The following is a 10,123-nucleotide window of genomic DNA, read 5'->3' on the forward strand; positions in this document are numbered from 1 at the left end:
CTCTGTCTCCATGGACTAGCCCAGGCAGCGGAAGGACCCTCAATTACGCCGATCGCCGCCTCGCCCACCGCCCAACTTGGCGGAACTTAGCGAGCAGGTGAGTCCCTGCTCGCCCCGCCGCCAGCTGGGGCATCCCCTTCAGCCGCCTGTCCCGAGGTTCGCGCCGCGTCTCGCCGTACGGAACGTCCCTTTCTTACCCCCGTCGTTAAGCACCGGCGTTTTGACTGCCCTGGAGCACGGCTTTTCTCTGTAGTATTTCCTGGGAGCTGGCAGCCATTGAAACGGGAAGGGAGCAACCGTTGCCGGGCTGCCTTCCCTCGGAGTGGGCAGGGAGCCTTCAGACTTCCTAAGCTTCCCGAAAACGCGGGGCTATGGTGTGACTCTGCTATTGTCCTTGTCCTTTAAAGAAGCTAGGGAGGTTGGGCCAGGCTTCCTCTGCGAGTTCACGCGAAGTTGTGTTGTTGAGCGAGGTAACACAAGGGATAAAATACTACTTTAAATAAAAAATAAAAGAAAGAAAGAAAAGGCCTGTCGCGGTGCTGCAAGCACCGGGTGGCGTTTGTCTGTACTTCAGCCCACCGGGGCACCGGCTGCTTCCGGCTTCTGACCTCCACCCAGTGCTGGCAGCAGAAGCAGCTGTTCTGTGCGTGCGAGGATTGAGGCCTGGAATTTTTTTCGTCCTATTATTTTAGCTTTATTTACTTGTGAGCTGTGTTAGCGAGGGACATCGCTGACACCTTTCACCTTCCCGCCGAAAAAGGCCCGACCGTCATCTCAGGTTACACCGGGCTCATCGGCCGGGCCTGTTTCGACTTAAGTAGGGTCGCAGGCTGGATGTTTGGATAATTAACACATCAGCAGTTCCACTTAGGTAATTTATTTTCTACTGTTTTATTTCTGGTCTGTGGCTGCTACGTACAGACCCTATGAGGAGAGTGCAAGTAAAATGTGTTATGCGCAGTTAGTGTGGGAAGTGGATTTTTTCCCCTTTGTATGCTTTTTTTTAAGGAAGGGAATTGTCCTTGTGCATTTCTAGGGAGGGAGTTTAAGGCTTGGCATTATAGAGGATCCATGGTGTTATACCTGCTTAACTTCAACATTGGCTTTTTTTTCTGTGTGTAGAAAATACCACGATTTTACACTTTCAGAGTATCTGCATAAGGTTATGAAATATATATGTAATTTTACCTCATGTACTTAAATGCAGACTTGGTGGTTTCATTTTGAGCTTTTCTGAATTAAACAAACAAAAAAAGCCAACAAAACAACCACTGTAATAACAAGATAAATTATTTGTGTTGGTTTTCAAGGGTGGTGGTGGAGGGAAGGGTATTTTAAGATAAATGGCAGGATAAGATTTTTCCTGAACTGCTTTATTTTTTGTTGTTGTTGTTTGGCTTTGTAGTAGGTTGGTGTTTTTGTTGTTGTTGTTCTGTTTTGTTTTGTTATAGGGACCTCACACTTGTGACCGAAACGTCTGGATAAAAAGGAAGGAACCGAACTCCTAGAGAATGGAAGTACAGGATGTATCTTTGTAAAATGCTCATTGGGATGATGATGTTTTGTCTGTCTTCATCAGTGAGTTAGGAATCGGTAGTTGCATGATCTTAGGATTTCCTGAGCCACTTTATACTTGAAATAAATGTGTGAGACTTTAAATGCATGAGCCTTTAAATGCTTGGGTGTGGATGGCTGAGTTAGTACTACTATCTACTTGATAGAGGAATTGTATGGTGAGAGGAGTCAGTTGGGAATTCAAGTCCTCATTGGTGTGTAGTAGGAAGGAGCTTATGAGGAATGAGCTTCTTTGCATCTTTTTTCTTTTTATCCTTTCACCAGCGACACTGGAAGAAGGTACTTTTAGGGTGTGATGTATGTCCTTTTGGCTCTGTTCTTGTGGGGCGGAGAGAGAAGAATGTAGTGATGTTGTTTATCCTTATAAGACTTTCACGTTCTAAATAACAATGCCACTGAAAAGGCAGGTTTTTTTAAATAGCTTTCCAAAAGTTTGGAAATACAGTGTTAATAGTGTTAAAGAACAATGTAGAATTAAGATACATGGTTGGCATTTTTCTTTATTTTTGATTTCACTCATAGATGGACTTGCTAAAGGTGACGTCTAGAACTAAATCAGTTCTGGATTTGTCTGACATTTAGCACATGTGCCTATATCGAATTGGGACACTTTCTTTGGTATTGAAGATGTAACTTTTCACTCTTGGATGTAGCAAGAAAATTGTTGATGTGGTGTGTTATGAATTTGGCCATGTCTGGATGCAAATGTGTACATAATCTGGATGAAGAGATTTAAGTTGCAGGCTAATTTCTAATGAATAACTGAGGAATATGCTTTTTGATCCATTATAGATTGTCTTATTTTCAGGCTGACCTCTGATTTTCTTAGGGGGTAGTTATATTTAGGTTATGAAGCCTTGGTGTGTGGCTTCCAGTTGGCCATTACCAGTAAATGTATCAAACCCACTCCCCTATTTTTCCTTCTGCTGACAAACTCCTACAATCAGTTATAGTCTTATCAAGTTTTTCATCATGTGTTAGGTGTGGCACAGTTGGAGCACTGCTGAGCTCAAACTAAATAAACTCATGTTCTGATCTCACCGTATTAGATTGAAAACATCACTGACATGTGAGATGTGTGTGTAGGGGTGTGTGGAAAATGCCGCTGTCAGAGGTTGATGTTCACAAAGGAGACAGAGGAGCCCTGTAAAAAAAATACTTTATTCGAATAGAGGGAGAGTCTACAGGCATATCCCGGTGGGGTCTTTCAGTTTGGCTGGGGGACACAGCCCCCTTTTTACCCTAATTTCCTGGCCACAAATTTCCCTCCTCCTTTCCCCATTGGCTGAGGTACTGGGAGAGTACAGGCTTCCTGGTCCGCCTATGACATGTACTTCCCTTCATTCACATCATATACATCGTATGTCTCATTAACTTCATTTTATGCCTCCCCTGGGAGGAGAAGTTACTATGTGTAAGTTCATTAAGCATGCGTACTAGTTCCTAAAGTTCAGAGGTTTAGGCTAGCCAAACTTCTTGGGGTAGGTGTCTGGTTTTGTTTAGTTTCATTCAAGTCCTCTGGGTCTTCTTGTTTGGTTCTTTTTCTATGTAAAGCGACCATTCTATCACCTTGGAGCACCGGTGATTGCACCTCTCCACTCTACAAACTGTTCCCTTATTGTGAAGACACATTCCTCATGTTTGTTTCTGTTCTATCAGGGGGAAGTGGAGTTCACAGAACTATTCCTAGGGATCCTCCCTTTATGTCACTTTACAAAAAAAAATTCCACGGGGTGGGGTATAGCAAAACGTGTAGGTTTCAGACACCAGACAAAGGAGACGTTTATGCCTCGTATGTGAATCGAGCATGTTCTTGCTTGCGGGCCTTTTGTGCCTCGCTGCTACACACTGTGACTTCCTGGGTCAAAACTTCCTGCTTCTAGTAGAACAGGCTTTTGTACTTCAGGATCTGTGGTGCATTTGGAAGGCTAACAGGCTACAGTTCACAAAATCCATGAACATCTTATTGTTCTTTATGCTGAAATACCTCAGATGAAGTAAATCAAACCCTCAAACAAGTATTTTCGTCAATGTTCAGGCTATTTCTAAGGGAGAATTAAGAAATAGTCCTTTTCTAGGTGGCTTCTGGTTATACATCCAACAGACAGTCGTATGTCTTCCTCACTAGTATTGCACAGTCCTAAGATCTATGGCTCTTCTAGAGCTGTACTGTTGGTAGCTTGTGTGAGGGTACTGCTGTAGCTTTCCTGCCCTTAGCACAGCCTGGGCAGGAACCAGGATTCCTGACCCTCTGGCTAACACTTTGCCAAAACCAACTGATAAAGGCAAGGCTAAGAACAAAGTCTCAGATGATCAGAGTAAAGCTCATCAGGGTTAGGTATATGTGGGTTTTAAAGTTTAATAGTTTGGGTCCCCTCCAGAAGGCTGAGAATCTGGTTTTAATCTAGCAATCAAAAAAAAAAAAAGCTACTTAAATATAGTTACATGTTTTGTATTTGATTTTTTTGGCATTGTAGGACAGCTTCTCTTTATTCTGGATGACTGAACAAAACCTGTTTTCAGTATGGTCAGTGAGCTGAAAAATCGTTGTTGGCTAAGTTCTTCTATTTTAGGCATATGACAGGTAACGATTACAGCAAAAGATTTAACCTGCAGAAAATGGTGATCCTCACATATTGACAGGATTGCAATATTTGCAGTTGAAACCACTGGCTTGGATGGCCAGCCTTTCACTGACCTTTACCAGTCTGACATAAATCTTGGAACTGAAGAACTCTGAGAGAGAAGTATCATTCTGCTCAATTATTCACACTTAAATTCTGTTATTACTTATGTGGAAAACTTTTAGCAAATGAAAATAAAATATGCTGGCTACAAGAGGAACTGTATCTAAGCCCAGGGCTCTTAGCAGGGTTTAGAAGTAAGTTTATTTTCCTTTCTGGTTCAGAGTTTGAAAGGGGGAGACCAGCACTTGTTTTGCTTCAACGTTTCCTGTCTCTATTCCTTTTTGCGAGCAAAGGAACAGTGATTTATGCCTTTCCTTGTAGTAAAGCTTATATGAGGTAAGTGTAAGTGAATTAATTTTGTTCTTACTCAGAGTGCCTGTTTGTAGGTGTTTCTTCTGAGAGCTGTTTCTGTGTCCTCGTTTTTAGAAGTCTGTGCAAAAGCTGAAAATGGTAAGGCTGTCTTGTTCCTTAATCCGAACCCGAATGTGAAAGACAGGGGTGTAATGAGCATAGGGATATGCCCTTGATATTTGCAATAAGTACTGTTGAATGCTGTCCTGGTATTACAGAGTGTAGAGCAGGCATTTATAACAAATTGATAAAGGTTTCCTATGTGAAGGCCTGTGCTGAAGCCCCCCTGTTGTAGTTTGGGCTCTTCCTTTGGCACGAGGAGGCTCAGGCACTTGGTGAGTTTGTGAGCATATGAGCTTTTGGCTTTTTTTATTGGTCGTTTTATTTTGGCAATTTGGCAACAGAATCATTCCGTTTCAGGTAGGTTGCTAGCATACAAAACTGAACTTGTTCGTATGGCCTAACAGCCCTTTCCAGAAACCTTTTTTCCTGTTTTAAAGGTTTGTTTCCTGCTCAAAAATGAAATACTTGGTAGTTGAATCTCTGTGAAAAGGTGTTTTCTATAAATGACTGACAGACTTCGAGGTAACAAGGCAATTTCCAGTTGCTGCAGTTGCAGCTACAGGAGGCAGAGTGAAGCACGGTATTCAGAGGCAGCTGACTGCTGTAAATTTCAGTATTTCAAAAAGAGCGTGATTTGTTCTGATTGGCAAGAGTTGTCTGGTTGCTTTGGGGTACAAAATCGATGCTGAAACATACACACTGACATCTAGAAGCTCTTGGAATAGAAAACAAAGGGAATAGCCTCGAGTAACTCGCATCTGAAGGAAGACACCTGTGATCTTGGACTTTGATCTCTACCTGACAGCAGCCCTCGGACTTCTGGGATGTGGAGCTGATTCTCTTGATGCGCATTTCTTTCCTCTCAACATTTGTTATTAAATGGTGCTCAGGGAAATACTTAATGTTGTGTGGAATACAAATGCAGTGGTATAGCTACATATAATAAAGGGTACAAAACAGCAAAGCTTTCTGCCCTGCCTGGAGTATTAAGTTACTTAAGTTAGTCTGTGTGGCAAGCCAGTGGAGGAAGGTTCATCTGAAAACTTGACAGTTATGGATAACCAGTTAGCGAGGTGACTCGGCAACAAGGTGGCTTTTTTTTTTTTCAAAGTGAATGGCTCGCTGAGGTTGCAAAGGATATTCTGACAAAGTGGTCTTAGCAGTGGCTTTTTTTCTGCAAAGGAGAAGGGAGTTCAGCTGAAAGGAGTGCAGTTGTGGGGAGTGAGAAGGGAAGGTGTTCTGTTCCGATCTGAGTTTTTTTTCGTCTGAGCTGTGCTGCTTGTGTAACTAGTCATGCTGTCAGTGTGTTTAAGATTACGGTTTCCTGTGTGCTTGTGTTTTTCTTTTTTGTCTGGAGGTGTTATCTTGCTTCTCAAAAATCACAGGTTAGATAGCTTTTGTGTCTAAACTCTGCACCTTCTAATTCTGTTGGTGCATTTGCTGTTAGCTGTTGCCTAGACTGACATGTGCATTGGCCAGTGGTGTCACTTCACGGCCTTTGGTGCCCTTGTCTTTAATGGCACCGTGTTGTTTTTGGCATAATCCCAAGAGGTGGAGGTTTTTCCTCCTTCCCCTGGGGCGGATGCAGATTATTCCACTGAGACAGTCGAGGGTTTCTCACGACCCGCCTGAGCACTGGCTCTTGGGGGGAAGGGGTGGAGCTGTTCAAGCATGGGTTTGGCCTGGAGCAGCTTTGGTCTTTCTTTTTCCTTGCCGTAGCGTGCGGGGTAGCTCTGCGAACCTACCTCTTATGTCTCTTGAAGCATTAGCTTATTTCCGAGTCTTTTGGCCGAGGTATCTAGTCTGCTGAAGAGCTGGCAGTGGTTAGCATTGTCAGGTTTTCGGTAAATGCCGTTTTGTCACATCTCTAAAGTTTTCCAGTGCTGTGTTAGAGGTTTACCTGCTAGTTGTTTTTTGAAAGTGCACAAATGTGTTTCTTTAGCAGGAAGTCAGTTGTTTGGGGGTATAATTACACAGTTGTTGAGCTGTCTGTGTGGCCACAAAGAGCTGCTTTCTCTTGTGGCCTCCGTGCTGGTGATTGTCCTGCTCCGAACGTGAAATAGGGTTCTCCTGAATGTGTTGTGAATGTAATTGGTGTACAAGGTAGAGAGGGCAGAAAAACAAAGCAAGCTTTGAATGCGTCATCCCTAAACCCAACGCGCATTAACACCCAATTCAGTAGCATCCCCTGCTGCTGTGGGAGAGTGTCTCATTTGCAGTGAGCGTTCCTCTGGGGCTGGAAAGCATAAGTCCTGTCACTGAGGGTGGGAGGAGGGAAAAAAAAAATTGATGTTTTATGGATTCAGGTCCACATCACATCTCCATGACTTGAAGACAGCATTGTTTAACCAGAAAAAGTGGTGAATGTAGCTAGTATTGTACAGATACGTGTATTAATTTTTTAGCACGCTCACTACCAGAGATCAGGTGTCAATGCTGGCATTCTATTTTTAACTTAGAGATTACTTTGATCTGGTTTAAATTGTTAAAATACATAATAATAATTATTTACATTATATATAAATACCTTTATAAGAGCATTCAGTGTAAGGCTGAGAAGCGTGGTGTGAATGAGGACCGGCTGCATGTCCTACCCAAAACAGGGAATGCTTTTAAGGAAAAAACCTGCAAAACTCATTACTTGTTTGTCATTTCTATATTACAATAGTTAGTCCCCTGGTTTTCTCCCTTATGAAAAAGAAAATAGAGGGATATCTTTTTTTTGCTGAAATGTAACTGGAGACTGGCACAAGTGGCATTTCTGGAAATGGAGCAAAGCCATAAAATGTGTAAAGGTTTAGGATGTCCTTTGAAGAAAGAATGGATTTGTCAGCAAATACAGTTGGTGTCTTCATGTCTTTTCTGCTTTAAGTTGTGACTTATTTTTGTGTTATCAAGTGGTATAGTAAATAGAGGACCCATTTTTTGTTGTTGTCTTTTTCTATTGTCTCAGGTCTGCCTCTGTGCCTCCAGCTTCATCCGTTTCACTGTGTAAGCTTCCAGTGTGGTGTAGCTGTGGTGCTGGTGTAGGCTGATATTGCAAGGGTGCTGTATTTCCATGAGCAATCTCAGAAGCTAGCACTGCTTCTGGCATTCCATCATTGTTCTCTTGCCACCTTCTAACTGCACCGACACTGGCATTTGTATGAGCTCTGAGGAGGTAAATTGGAAGGCTTAAAACTGTTTTCTTCTTGGTGCATGGTACAAGATCACAGGATTGATCTGAAGATCTGCTATATGATTTGTTGTATGATTGCTTGCTTCACTGAATAGGATGATTAATGGTTGTGGATTTTAGAAGGAGGTAGGGAAATGGATCAGGACTACATATGGTAGTAGTACTGGGTGAGTCTGGAAATTCAATGTGACCTAAGTCTAACTTGTAAAGTTAACATTTCCTGAGGGTCAAAAGAATTTGTGGACCTAGATCTAGAGATGTGCATTAGTGTTCCAGGTGTTCTTGCTCTAGATCTAGCATCTCTGTCTGTGAAGATTTCCCTCCATATCCAAACTGGATTAATATATCACAGCTCCTGTTTTATGAGAGTTAAAAATCTATAGACTATGAATATCAGTGCTGTAGGATTTTGAAAGTGTGAGTGGAATCTGTGGGTGCAGAAATACTTCAGAAATGGCAGTAGCCTGTTGATGAATCACTACATAATTTTTCTCCTTGCTGTTGCTGTAAACACCAAGCCAAAATTACTTATTCTACCGAAGCAGCAGGGCTCTTGCATTTAATTTTTAGAAATTCCTGTTATGAGTGGGCAGTTACTGTCAGCTGACACGATGTGACTTGCTTTGTCTGAAACACAGTAGAGAAAGTTACTAGTCTCTGCTGCCCACATACTACTTTAATCTTTAAAGTGTTTTGCAGTATTGTGTAATCATAGTTATGTAGTCTGTGATGTAAATTAAATGAAATACTGATGTAGCAGATTTTTATGCTGGTAACATGATAGGAAACATGACTGCTTTTAGTATTAATATGGGGAAGGTGTCTGTTTGGCTTTGAGTGGGTTGCTTGGCCTGTTTATTTCTAGGGTTAGGGGAAAAAGTGAGACACACCTACACATTAGATTTATTGTGTCAGAATGTCAGTCCCACACCAGCAGTGATTATACTGCTCCATATGGCGTTTGGTGGTCCATCAAGATAAACTGAAAGACTCTTGATGGGGATAAGCAAAGAGTAAGTCAAATCAGCTCTTAATACAGGCAGGTGTTTCAGAAGGTAAAATCTGTGTCAGGACTCACATGTTTTTATAGGACAGCTTCTTCCAACAAGGAAGCACTAGTGGCAGTACTAGGCACCCTGTCACTTCAGAGCATTAAAAAAACCCAACAACAACCAAACTCCCAAAAAACACATTTTGCTTTCTCATTCTGTAAAAATTATGTGATTGGTATTTACTGTGACCTCTTGCCAGTTTTATCAGAAACTGGGGAGAAATGGCTTATGAGCTGGCGATCACAGCTGTGAGGTAGGTGGGAAGTGGTGCATATTAGTTAAGGGTATTTCTGATGCTTTTATTCCTATGAATAATGTCACCAAAGTTGGGACTTAAACAGTTAGATATAAGTCCTGATGCCAGGGAAGACAACAAAAAGTAAGACTTTAGACTCTGTATTTTAGGTTCTGAAATGGTATATTTGCCTTTCAGTCTCAGATTCTATCCTAAGCCTCTTTGTCTAGTAGAACACTATTTTTAGGGAAATTATGTGCTAGCTAAATGCCATCTACCACCTCTTTTGTAGTGGTAGCAGCAGCAAAAGCAATGTTTCTTAGTATGTGTTTTGCAGTTACTGCTCCTGTCTTTCGCCAGGATCCTGGTTTTCTCAGGGCGGGAGGCAGAACAGTTGTGGAGTCCTCACTGTGCCTGCATCTGGAGAATGTTTGCACTGGCAGCCAGTGTACTGCTGTGTGTCTCCATTTAAGGGGTCAGGGCAGGACCCCACGGAGCAGAATTTGTGCTCCCACTCCCTATCCCTTAGTTTTCCCCAGATGGAGAGATAAACAAGGGAAGTCAGGAGTAAGAGAGACGATTGGGAGTTAATAAAAATAAAGTATATTGTTTAACTGGGAACAGAAAGCAAGAAGGGAGGTAGATATACACACAAAGATGGAGGGAAAAGGAAGTAAATACAAGCTGTACAAAACTGGATCTGGGCTGGCGCAGGATCGCTCGGCACCGTGTGGATGCAGCCCCGCTGTGCTCTCCCACCTCCTGCCTCTTTCGCCAGTGTGGAGAGGAAGAGGAAGGGGGAGGGAATAACCGCTCCCCTCCCCCCCCTCCCCGGGACCCTCTGGGTCCTGGTTGTCGCCTGTCCCGCCCCCAACCCTCAAACTACAACACTGTGGTACAGGCTTTCACTGATGCGTGTGGAGTCTTGCACTCTGCTCAGCTTAGTGGAATTCTGCTGTTGTCTCCTAGTGTCCCCTATTCT

Source organism: Merops nubicus, unplaced genomic scaffold (genome assembly GCF_000691845.1).
Source record: "Merops nubicus isolate BGI_N331 unplaced genomic scaffold, ASM69184v1 scaffold20509, whole genome shotgun sequence".
In the NCBI taxonomy this organism is placed as follows: Eukaryota; Metazoa; Chordata; class Aves; order Coraciiformes; family Meropidae; genus Merops; species Merops nubicus.